At 44.7% G+C, this 12,964-nt stretch overlaps 1 long non-coding RNA gene across 2 annotated transcripts in view; it reads left to right on the top strand.

The window, feature by feature from the left end:
• The first annotated feature begins 6,054 nt into the window (after window positions 1-6,054).
• LOC125916493 (uncharacterized) overlaps window positions 6,055-12,964 on the top strand; it is a 251,414-nt gene continuing 244,504 nt past the window's right edge. Inside the window, exon 1 of one of the 2 annotated variants that reach the window (XR_007455938.1) lies at window positions 6,055-6,480. This is a non-coding gene — a long non-coding RNA (uncharacterized LOC125916493). The remainder of the gene's footprint in view (window positions 6,481-12,964) is intronic. The other variant, XR_007455939.1, reaches the window with a different exon arrangement.

Raw genomic sequence — 12,964 nt, 5'->3', positions numbered from 1 at the left:
CTTCACTTCCTCATCTCAACCCTCTTCTCCTGGGCCACTGATTCTCTTTGTGAACTACAAAGTACCATATAAATGTTGATATTGGTGTTGCTCAGTGGTGACCCCCTGTGTAGTTATTTCAGCATCGGTTCTGACAGCCTCATTTCCTTGACCTGCCATTGTGTTTATCTGGCCGATCCTGACTCTTCAATACACCCATCTCATGTTTAGGTATGGGAACGCTTCTAGAGCCATTCAATGCATTTATTTGACACATACTCATTGAGCATTGACTTGTGGGGTGCCTGGGTGGCTGAGTCGGTTAAGCATTCAACTCGCGATTTTGGCTTGGGTCACGTTCTCATCGTTTGTGAGTTTGAGCCCTGTGATGGCAGCATGGAACCTGCTTGGGATTCTCTGTCTCTCTGCCCCTTCCCCACTCTGTCTCTCTTTCAAAAATAAATAAACATTAAAAAAGATAAGATCTGAGCAAAGACTTAAAGTAGATGAGGGGGATAGATGTGCAATACCTTGGAGGAAGAGTATTCCGGGCAAAGAAAACAGCCCTCAAGGGGCTCTAAGGTGAGGGTGTGGCTGGTATGTTCCAAGAACAGCAAGAGGAGGACAGTGGCTGGAGTGGAGCAATCATGGGGGAGATGGTAGGGGATAAGGCCACAGAGGTTAAGAGAGTTCAGGCCATGAACGGCCATCCAAGGGGTGTGGATTTTATCCTGAGGGAAATGGCAGAGTGGAGCACAATCACAGCAGCTTAAACAGAGGAGTGACTTAATCTAACTCAGGTGTCGAAAGGTCCGCTCAGGATGCCGTAACGAGGAGCTTCTGCAGAGGGACCACAGTAGAAGTTAGGCAGTGGTTGCGGTACCGGTGTAGAGAGGCTGGTAGCTTGGGTCCGGGTGGAAGCAGAGGAGGCAGGGGGATGTGATCAGACTCTAGGTCTATTTTGAAGGTACAGCCGACTGGATTGACTGCTGGACTGAGTTTCAGGTCCTAGAGAAAGGGAGAAAAAAGGGATAACTCCAGGGTTTTCAGCAAGAGCAGCTAGTAGGAGATGCTGCCATCAGCTGAGATGGGGAAGGTTATGAGAAGAGTAGGCTTCGGGGTTGAGGACTGGGATTGCTTTTGGGCATGGTGTATGTGGGATGTCTAAGCGGGACTCCTGGTGGATGTGTTGAGTAGGTAGAGTAGAGCAGGTTTCACGAGAGAGGTCTGCGCTAGAAATATCAAGTTGGGGGGCACCTGGGGGGGTCAGTTGGTTAAGCATCCGACTCGTGGTTTCGGCTCTGGTCATGATCTTAATGGTTCATGAGTTCGAGCCCCACATCGGGCTCTGCGCTGGCAGCTTGGAGCCTGGCCTGGGATCCTCTCTCTCTCTCTCTCTCTCTCTCTGCCCCTCCCCTGCTCACTTGCTCTCTCTCTCTCTGTCTCTGTCTCAAAATAAATAAAATAAACATTAAAATAAAAAGAAATATAAAGTTGGGAGTCACCAGGAAATAGATGGCATTTAAAGCCACTACAGTGCATAATATCCCACGCAAACGAGTGCAGGTAGACAATGACCAGATCCTCTCTAAATTTCCCTGCTCTGGTATCAGCTGGACTCTGTGTGCAGACTGGTAATTCTTTTACTTTTTCCTTGACTTATTAGCTCTGGGCTTTTCAATCTGGGTTATGACTCCTGCCAAGAGTTACAGGAAAGGTTATGTGATGGTGTGTACTTTGTATCTTTCTCAGCCTCAAATGTGATTCAGAAAACTCAGAAAAAATGTTTATATTGAAATGATAATTTGTGGAGTAGCATGCAAATGATTTTTTTAAAAGCAAACAATCTTTTAAGGAAAATGCATGCTTTTTCGAGGATTCCTCGCATCTCTCAAATTTGGCCAAAGTGTGGAGGTATGTGTCCCCCAGTTTAGGGGTGTTGTGGTGGGAAATTCAGGATGTAACCTCACCAGTTCCCTATCACAGAAGAAGGTCCCAGGCTAACACCTTCGTCCTTCACCCCTTCTTGGTTTTGAAACTTTTGATTATTTCTCAGCTAAGATCTTTCTCCCTTTGTGAACATTTCTAAAGTATACAACATAGACTCAAATAATATTCCAAAGAAAGGGTAAGCGTAGTTTGGGCTATGGCAGCATCCCTATAAATGTGTGGCCTCCTACTGTGATGGTTTTATGATGAGCAATACTTCTATGTGTGACTTTTGGATCCATTTGTTAAAAATTCAGTTTCAGGTCTTTGTACTTATATTTCATACAGTTTGATTTATCTCCCTAATTCATACCATTGTATGTGCATTAAAACTCTAGCTTCTCACATAGGATATGTGCGAGTAAAACGAGGTGGAGGGGAACGAGAGATCGAGGGAACAGCGCATCCAACTTAAATGAGTAACGAAGGTTAAGTCCTGGGATGTAGCAGATGTAGAGGGCTGTGTTTGTTTCCACCGCATCATTTTTTAGAGTGAAACATAATGATGGAAGCCTCTAGAAAAGAGGCATTTTGGGGAGAAAATCTTTGATCTTTCCTTGAGACACCAGAAATACTTAAGGATTTGATAAAGACAATTTAAAACTCCATGAAAAACAGGAAGCTATATAAGCAGAGCAGTATTATCATTGCACCTTATTTAGCTAGATTGGTCTCCCTCACAGAGGAAACCTGGACTTGCTTTTCAACATAGGGCAAGGCCTGATTAGAGCCAAGTACATTCTTTGGGTAAAGCAACATTTATTGAGCATCCATTGTGTGTTAGTACTTTCTGGAATGTAACCACCTTTTATAAAATGCTCAACTTGCCTGTGGGATAACTACTAAAATTTCCATTTTTTTTAGTGGTGAAACCTCCAATATAGAGAAGGTGAGAAAACAGCCCCAGATTCTGCACTTAGTAGCACGTTGGAATGCACATCCAATCTGTTTGCTCTGAAAACCCACGCCCTCTTCTACCCTTGCTGCTCGCTCCGATGGTGTAGGCAGAGCAGTTGCAGAAATGATTGTCAGCCACCTAAATACTATGGATGCGATCAGTGTATTTAATCATAAATACGTTGATTAGCAGAAACAGGAGTCCAAAATAAAGCTACCCAAAATGGAAGCACAACATTCATTCCCCAGCCATTGCATATTAATTAATAATTAGCCAATTATTCGACCATAGTAATATTGAAGGTAGCATTTATTAGAATCCTTAAATTAGTGGTTCTCAACCAGGGGCAATGTTGCCCCAAGGGGACATTTGGCAATGACTGGGGGAGTGCCCCTGGCATCTACTGGGTAGAGACCAGGGATGCTGTTAGACATCCTATCAAGCACCAGACCGTCCCCACCCACACCCAAACAAAGAATGATCCAGTCCAGAATGTCAGCGGTGCTGAGGTGGAGAAACTCTGCCCTAAATAAAGAACACGTGCAGAGAAAGGCAACCAATACAACTGGTTTAACAAGTGGATTCATTCTCCTTTTTTTTTTTTTTTAACTCCAAAAGATAATCTAGTGTTTTGAGTGAATATTTATTTTCTAAGGTTATTTTAGCTGTGTTTTGAAATGAAGATGAAAACTACCCATAATAATCTGGGTAAAGCGACTAGCTACTGATGTTCTGTCAAGGTCCAGGTATTTCTGAAGCATGTGGGTCAGTGGAGTGCATATCCTCTGTGTGAGGAGCATCGTGTGTACATACAGGCTGTTGATTGTGTGTGTGTGTGTGTGCCCGTGCTCTTGCTGGTTTTGTTGGGAAGTAGGAACTGGGTTTTGGAAAAAGATGCCCCCTACCACCTCCAACCGTAAGCCTTCACTGCTTCCTATTAAGATTTCCCTTGCAACTTGGCCTCTTTTAAACTCCTATCTCGTGCATTCTGTCTTCTAATCTAATACCTCCGCGTACATATCTAAACATGATCAGTGACAGTTTTTGCTGCGGGGTGAGGCTTTCACTGACAAGGCCAGTGAGCGCTGATTTGAGACCAGCCATTGTGAGTGACTTCAGCTGTCTCTTCAAGTGACATCCAGCTACTTGAGAAAGGAGCGATGACGAAAGTTCTTTGGACAGAAAACTTTCACTGACAAGAAGGTGACAGGTCCTTGCACAGCTGGTCTCTGATATGCCTCGGAAGGGGCCCACGGAGTGACTAATTTGAGCTTTGCAGTAGCTGGGAGGAAGCATGGGGCCCATGTACTCCTAGAGCTTGGAGAAGTCTGTAAAACAGACCAGAAGTGGACGCAGGCTGGAGGAACCCATTGTTGGTGGGCAATAGGCCAGGGAACCTTGTCTGTTTAGAACATGAGAACACTGAAAATATTCATGGTGAATGGACATCTATTGTTTTTGCCTGCCCAGAAGCCATTCTCCTTCTGGTAACAGCACCTCATTTCTTCTTTACCAGATACCCCATGTATACTCTCATTTGGTTGGAGCCAACCAGGCCCCCTGGTTGCAGGGACTAGCTACTCAACACACCCATTCCCTTCATTGCAGTGATTGGTTCAGGGAAGTGCCGGTGACCCCAGCCAATCCAATCAGACTCAGCGCTGTGCCTTTTGCCGTAATTGTTACGAAAGAGATGCCCTTTCTCCCTATAGTCTCCAAGCTGTAGAAGTAAGCCTAGAATTTCTGGGAATCACCATGTGGAACAAGGTACCTCAGAGAATAGAAGAGCTGAGAAATAGAAAGAGAGAGAGAGAGACAGAGACAGAGAGAGACAGAGACTGAGAGGGAGATTTCAGGTCCTAATGAAATTATGTGAGCTCCTAATTTAGCTGTAGACTTTCCATTACACAAACCAATGAATTCCTCTTTTCCTCTTAGCTGATTTAAATTGGTTTCTCCACAGACAGATTCCTGATCGATACAAATGGGTCCCATTTTGAGTGCCTGCCATGTTCTAGGCTGTGTGTCCATGAGGCCATTTATCCTCACAGTGACCTATGGGGTGGGTACTACTGCCGTCCCATTTTAGACATGAAAAAGTCTGAGCCTCGGAGAGATTAGGTGATACCTGAGGGTGGTGGCTAGTAAGGGTGACACTGAGAAGCAAGTTGTCTGTCTTAGAAACATGCAGCTCCATTTTCGGTGTAAAAAGTGTGTAACAGTGTGGGTTTTGGAGCCAGACTGTCTGGCTTTGAGTCTTTGTCTTAGTGCTTCTTAGAGATGTGCCATTCATAGGACATTTAATGTTTCTGTGCCTCAGTTTTCTCATCTGCACAGTGGAGATTATACATAATTATACTTACTTCAGTGTGGTTGCCAGGATTAAGTGAGCGAATGCTTGTAAAGTCCTTAGAACAATGCCTTAGAACACAATCAACGCTCAGCGCGTGTTAGCTGTCTTTATTTTCTATCAACAGGAATGAGCTGGGGTGGCTGCTTTCGGGGTGAGACCTAGGCTATGCTCTCTTAGAAAGGATACCCCAAGAGCCCTGAACATCTAAACTGATTGATTAGAGCTAAAATTCATTATTCTCTGAAGAGGGGAGAAGTCATAAAAATAATGGGTGTTTTAAATAGGTAATACACCATGTTTCGTTTATTCATCTGTTCTGTGTTTATGGAGTAACTTACCGGTGTCAGATGTTGGGGTGGATACATACATGAAGAGATCAGAGTCTTTTCCTTCGGTAAAAGAAGTTAAGGCACAAATAAGACTGATAGAATAGGCAAAGTGTTGTAGACTGTGAGAGAGAAGAAGTAAAGCACCATGGAGCCTTGCTTGGGAGGAGAGAAAATATGAGAAAGGACAAAATGAAAGGATTCAGGGAACAGATGTTAGATAGGCAGGGTTCCGACACATAGAGTAAGGGGCGTTTCAGGAGGGGGGAAAGTAAGTGCCAAGCTGTAAGGAAATATGGATCATATTGTCTTCTGTGGGGAAGGAGAGTATACCCCGACACCCAATGCCATGACCAGACTCCCAGTTTGAAACAGGGCCCTACTGATGTGCTGAAGGGTTGGGCAATCACTAGAGTTCACTCGGAGTTGACTACATTTTATGGTCTGGTCATCAGCTCATTAACACACGGGAACAAAGCCCATCCATGCCGGCCTGGCCCAAAATAAAGGAGCAGAAAGCTGGCTGTATGTACCGCCCCTTCTACTGATGTTCCTTTGGCTCATCCAGGGGCCGTCACATTCTGACAACCTCTGGTGCTCCCATGTGGTGGTCCCACCCTTTTCTTTTCTCTTTCCGCAGAGTCTGAAAGCTGCCTTGGCTTCTTCACTCATGTTGTTTCTTGGCATTATAAACTCCCCCTAGGGACGTCAGATTGGCTCTCTCCATTCATTCTCTATTCTTAATACCTCCCTTTTCTACTACAGAGGGCCCTCCATCCCCTCTTCCTGGACCAGACCATCTTTTCCATTTCCCTGGTGAGGCCAGTAGGCTCTCTGTATTACAACCAAAGTCTCACCAACCATACTTTGAAGGGCTGGAAAGGAGAGGAAGCAGCGAGGATTGGGACCCTTGGACGACCAGGGACTCTGTGGTGGTGAGTAGGTTTTGGCTTGTGAAGAGCTCATAGCCTAGAAGAGACACGCATGCCCCAATTAAATATAGCAGAGTATGAACAGCACATAAATTGGAATATATGCAAGGTCCAGGGTGGAGGAGGGAAAAACTGATCTGATTGGTGGGAGACAGGTTTCCCATGGAAGATAGTAGTTCAGCTAGATTATTTTTTCATTGTTTTTAACGTTTATTCATTTTTGAGAGACAAAGAGAGACAGAGCATGAGCGGGGAAGGGGCAGAGAGAGGGGGAGACACAGCATCGGAAGCAGGCTCCAGGCTCCGAGCTGTCAGCACAGAGTCAGACACGGGGCTCGAACTCATGAACTGTGAGACCATGACCTGAGCTGAAGTTGGACGGTCAACCGACTAAGCCACCCAGGTGCCCCCAGCTGGATTTTTGAGGATGGATAGTATTTCCCAAAGCTGGAAAAAAACCAGTAGGGGCCTTTTGCACTGTCAAATATAGTAGCACTAGTCACCTGAATTGAGATGCACTGTAAGTATAAATTATACTAGATTTCTAAGACTTAGTACTCCCTCCCCCAAAATAAAACTCTGTAAAGTATCCCCTTAATAACATTTTAAAATTGATTCTATGTTGAAATGATACTATCGTGGGTATTTGGGGCCAACTAAAATGTATTATTAACATGGATTTTCCTGGTTTATTTTTTAAAACTGTGAGTATTAGGAAGTTTAAAGTCACATATGTGACTCTCCTCTCTGTGCCTTCTCTTCGTTATGGTTCTATTGGACGGTGCTGCTCCAGGCAAAAGAAACAGTATGTGCATAGGGAGGCAGGAAAAGCATGAGTGAGTACAGAAAAATGGTTGACTCATTTGGAGTAAGAAGTCTTTAAATCTGAGGGGTGGGGAGACGTGGGCAACGTGGCTGGAAAGGCAGCCCAGAGCAGACCACGCAAGGAGGCCCACGTGACATCCTGACAATAAGGGGAGCCATTGAGGGGGTCAAATGGAGAGACACAGTGGTCAGATTTACGTTCCTCGTCTTCAGGGCCGTCAGCGAGGTGACGGGTCCTGATCCGTAGAAGACACGGAGATGCTGATGGTTCTGGGCGGACGGGCGCGTTCCTTTCCCGTGACTTCTGTAACTGACTGCCACAAACTTGGTGGCTTAAAACAAAAGTCTGAGTAAAAATGGGGTAGTTGGTTGAGATGAAGATGAGAGAATATATTTGAACAACAATATTTAGAAGATAATTGACATTAAAGCACAGGACGATACAATGTCTGAGATTTACTTCACAAAAATCCACAAGTGGGGAGGAGGTGAGTGGGGTATAAAGTAAACACGACTTCTCTGAATCGAGCAGTTCTGGAAGCTGGTAGGTCATTCACTCTTCTCTGTACTTCTGTATATGCTTGACATTTTCCAAAATAAAAACATTTCAAGAGAAGGTAGGAACATTCCATTTCCTTATGTTAATTACATCTTAATTACATTTCAGTTTTGGGGTGCCTGGCATTTGATGAGTCCCTTGTTTGCCACAGATCTGTTTGTGTTTCCAGTGGTATGACACTCTCATATCACCTGACAAATAGGCCTAAAGGTTTACTTTGTGTAGAGGCACAGGCCTTTGTGGCAAGATTTTGTCTTAGGATAAATGCCCTTTCATCTCAAGAGGATAGGAGATTCATGTCACCTTGTCCAACCCGGGAGAAGTGAAAACCCACAACTAGCCAGGGTCTTGTTGGAAGGAAACAGTTTGTTTTTCTTAATCATCCCAACGTCACTTACGAGTAGGAATGAGTGACAACGGTCTCTTTCTGACTCCATAAACTGACTGCCACAGGGAAAGATGAGCCTGTTTAACTGAGGGAATATGCTGAAATAGTTTAATTGTCTTGTCTCCAAAGCAGACGGTTGTTATCAGGGTGGAGGAGGGGGAAGCAAAACCCAATGAAATATTAAATGCAGACAAGAATGTGTGGGTGAGCGTGATTCTGTAGTTCAAACCACGTGTTTTTTTTGTTTTTTTTCAGATCATTTTTAGTTTTGTTGCAAAGTGTGGTATAAAAATGATGTCAGAAGAATGGTTTGCTGGGTTATTTAAAAGCCTGCATACACCATTTACAAGGCATGTTGTTGACAGTTAAAAATGACATATCTATTATTCATGGGGCTGCCCCCCTGCCCCATGACATAGAAGAGGTTGCTTGAACTTGGCGGCTGTAAATGAGGAAAGAGGAAAGTGATGGAGTTCGTGATGTAAATCCATGCTTAAACGTGTCTCGGGCTATTTCAGAAGCTCAATATTGCAATTTTCCTATGAGGGATGACCAGCTCAGGGATATCCTCGTCTGATATAAACACCATTTAATGAAGTTTCCTTGTACCTTCCTGTCGTTTATTGCAATTTCTTTGCTATGATATTCATTTTTTTCGGGTCTGTTTTCTTCTGACTGTGGTGTTTAGGAGCACATATCCTGGGCTCAGACCCCAGCTATGCCAGCTGCTAGCCTTGAAGCCTGAGTCTAGCTGCCCAGCCCCTCTAGGGACCAGGTTCCCTGTCTTTTTAAAAATGGATATGATGATTTCTAGCTGTTTCAGAAAGTTTTCGAGAGAATTCAAGGGTATAAATGCCTGTGGCAAATGTAGCACAATGTTTGCCCTATCCAACTGATCCATTGACTGAGTGACACTCAGTCAACATTAGGTCCTAGAGAGTTTGAGAATAAAGAGATTTACCGGGCCTTAAAAACAGCAGAGAAAATGAAACCCATGTGCTGAATGTAGCTTGCAGACTCACAGCGGCAGGGAGCTGGGAAGATGTGCAGCACCTCAGGACCCACCCTGCACCTGCCGAATGAGCAGCTGTACTTTGACATGACCCCCAGGTAATTCGTATGCATGTTAAATATGAGAAGAGCTCGACACATTCCTGTCAGAGGATATGGTGAGGGAGGGTTTCCCTGTGGCCATGGAGCTAGAAACACAGGTGGTAAGGAACCTGTGCTTTCCAAAGAGCTGTCAATAATTGGGGCTGGACACTCTTTTGGACCCTGACTCCACCCCAGCTTTCCAAGGGTTTGCAGAGCTGGCTTTTCCACTAGTCTAAATTAACAGACACCTGAGGACGGAGGTCACAGGGGGGAATTGCCAGAGTCATGAGTTGTTGGCCTGAAGTAGAAGGCTTTAAAATTTTTTTCCTTCTGCTTCCCCCAAAGCCAAGTAAGAGAATACCTTCAGGGACATCACTTTTGAAGACTGAAGATGCCTTAAAGAAGTAAAAATTGGCATGCCATACCCATTGGATAGTGGCTGAGTTGGGAACCTTCAGGCCCAGCCTGGGGGATATTGACATGTGGTCCCTGGAATTTGGGAGTATGTCTGAACATGGGGACGAAGGGGCTGATGCTTCTCCCCTAGAGATTTATGAAGTTAGGATATGCCTGGGAAGAGAGATGAGAAAACTACCCCATCCTAGGCCCTTGTGACCCTCAGGGAGTAGTTCCTTGACTCCATGTGAATAAGTGTGGATTTAGAGAAGCAGGCTTTGTGGTGCTGTCCCTCTTAGATGGGATCAGTAGGGGTATATTAGTGTGGCTGAATAGGAATGAAGTTTCCCATCTGTAGGGTCCTCAGTGATTGACAGGGTCAGGGTAAAGTTGTCCACCACCCAGAAGACCATGGCTCCTCTGGGAGGACACCACCATACTGGCAAAGATAATCGGTAGCCAACAGAATTCTTAGACAATGACAGAGTGACTGTGCCGCTTCCCTTCCACCAGGCAGGTGACCATTTTCCTCCTAGTTCTCAATTCCAGGGAAGAGAGAACTTGAAACCAGCATTTGGGTTTCCCTCACTTCAAAGTGCTAGGAAGGGAGGAGAGAAAATGAAAAACAATTTCTAAGAGCTACAGGCCCAGCTGGTGATGAAGAAAGGGGAGAGATTTCAAAGTAGATATGGGTTTGGGGTCTTGAGGTGGGCTGGACTTGTAATAACTGAAAATAACCATGCATGTTTGGAATCTACTCAAAAGTGTCCTAAGAGAATAGAGTTAGAAAACCAACAGACTATAGTCCAAGGCTGTGACTGGAGAAAGAAAATATGATGTTTCTGATTTACATCCCTGAGTTGTACTACGATAAACTCAGAACACAGGTTCCTTAGTCTTTCAGGAATTTGGTATCCATAGTTTTGGCCATGTCATCAATCCTAGGCTTTTGTGATTTGCAGTAACTTTCAGTTGTGCCTAAGAAAGAACGTGAAACCCTTGCTTGGGGCTGAGACCAGAGAGTGAGCATTTCCCATTCACCAGCCTGCCCACCTCCACTGTCCTTTGTCACCCTGACTTGTTTTCATGGACACAGTGACACTCTGCTGTGTTGTTTACTTATAAATACTGACACCAAAAAGAGAACAAGTGCTAATTCAGGTAATAGCAGGGAAATAAAAGTGGAGATGTTGAAGAAAGGAATGATTCAGAGACAGAAAGCAGAAATTTGGGAGAACGTGGGTGAAGGATGTCTGTTTCAATGTGGCTTAAATTTGTGGTATGAACGTGTTGACTAAAAGTTTCATGTCAAGGCAAGAGGAAGGTTTAACAGGTTAGTGCCCCTCCATCTCAGGCATGAGTAGACCTTCCATGCGCTAGACTCACCCTTCAGTGGTGTGATAATTTCTTCAAATATCCGAAAGGTGGTCAGTGGGTAATGGGATTGGCATTATCTCAGGATATGGACTCAAAACCAATGGAAGAAAAAACTGGGGCTTTGAAAATTCTTTGGAACAGTAAGAGCTGCCTCACAAGAGTGGACTTTCTGTCACAAGTCATGAAATTTTTGTGTGTTTAGAGCCCTAAGAGATCTACATTACGATCTACATCTGCTTATCCAGTGTTCCTGATGCTATCCCGACATGTGATAAGTCCCAGATACTGCCAACAGCATTGAGATATAAGGGTGGATCCTTCTGGGGAGTTAACGATGAAATCAATGTGTAATAGACCAGAACAGAAATGTGTAAAGTTGTTGTTGCCTTAATCACAATGAAAATAATAGCTAAAGTTATTGAGTGTATGTTCTGTGACAGGTGCTTTGCTAGAAGCCTCTCACTCATCCTTCCATCCGTCCATCTGTCGATTCATCCCTCCACCTACCCACCTAACCCATTCATCCATTCATTGTCTGTCATGTACTCATCAGTTTTTAAATCCCCAAGGGGACCCTGTGAGGTTTGTGTTACCATGTCAATTTTACAGATAGGGAGTGGCTCCCAAGCCCATATCGATGTCTAAAGATAAGATGGGTCTCTAGAACTGAGGACTAGTCACCTCTAAGAGTATAGATAAAGAGAGACAAAGAAACAGATCTCAGAGGGCAAAGACGGCCCAGGCATTATTCACAAGGGAAGGAATCTTTTCTACGTGTTCTGGAGCTTTACCGTATCCTGGCCATGCTAGCTAACCCTGGAGTGGGAGAGATTTTCTACCTCAGAAGCTCCTCTTTACTGTTGCTTAAGTGGGCATCAGTTTGGGCCTGTAAATCCATCTTTTTTGTACCTTAACTGAAACTACATTAAGAAAATAGAAACTGTAATGTGTGCATAGGTGAAACCATGAATATGTGTGTTTGTGTGTTTATGTAAAATATATTGTAATACATGATTATGTATTTATCTGATAACATATAATTCCCATATGTACAAATTAAGTACATGGTTATAGATACTGTTTTAGCTCACCAGAGACTGAAGGAAGGCAGGCAAAGCTTTCTCCCCATGCTGGGAACTAATTTTTGTTGAGTCCCTGCTATGTGTCAGTTTTCTCCTGCATGTGACAGAGGCAAAATTTGAACTCAACCCTGGCCACTTTCAAAGTTGGGGCTCCTCAAGGTGAGAGGTATTTCCTTCCCTTTTGTTGAAACACCCAGCAGTTGAGAGATCTTATCTCTAACTTCATCTCAAGTCCATAGACGCTCTCTCTTCAGCCACAACCAGAAACAACAGCTGGGACTGACTAGAGGCTGAAGGGGGCGGGGAGCCTACTGTGGTGACAGGGGCACTGCTCAGCCGGCCTGGCTCCTCCCGTGGCTCTGAGCTGGCCACGGAGTAACGTGAGTCGAGGTGCCTGCCGTCCCGAGGTGGGTTTAAATCGTCAGAGAGAAATCTCCGCTGTGCACGTGCAATTCCACCTCACTCAGTGCCTCGTGGAGGCTCTGGACAGCAGTGTGTGGAGCACTGGCCCATGAGGGCAGTTTGAGTCCATTTCCCCGAGCTGGACCCCAGGATGGGACCAGCCGCAGGTGGAGGTGAGCCATGCTGGATCTCTGGTCAAGGGCGTTGGATTCGTGTCTTGACTTTGAGCCAGAGTGGAATCCCGGAGGGAAGAAGAGATTCTCCTGGGAAGTGCTGTCAAGCGTATCTTCCTGTTTTTTGTTTGTTTTGGCTTTTTTGGTTGTTTGTTTTGTTTTCGTGAAGGGCAACTCCTTTTTTTTAAGA

The sequence above is a fragment of the Panthera uncia genome (assembly GCF_023721935.1).
Source record: "Panthera uncia isolate 11264 chromosome E2 unlocalized genomic scaffold, Puncia_PCG_1.0 HiC_scaffold_20, whole genome shotgun sequence".
Taxonomy (NCBI): Eukaryota; Metazoa; Chordata; class Mammalia; order Carnivora; family Felidae; genus Panthera; species Panthera uncia.
Note: the sequence above shows the minus strand (reverse complement) of the source record. Positions and strands in the feature narration are given on the sequence as shown.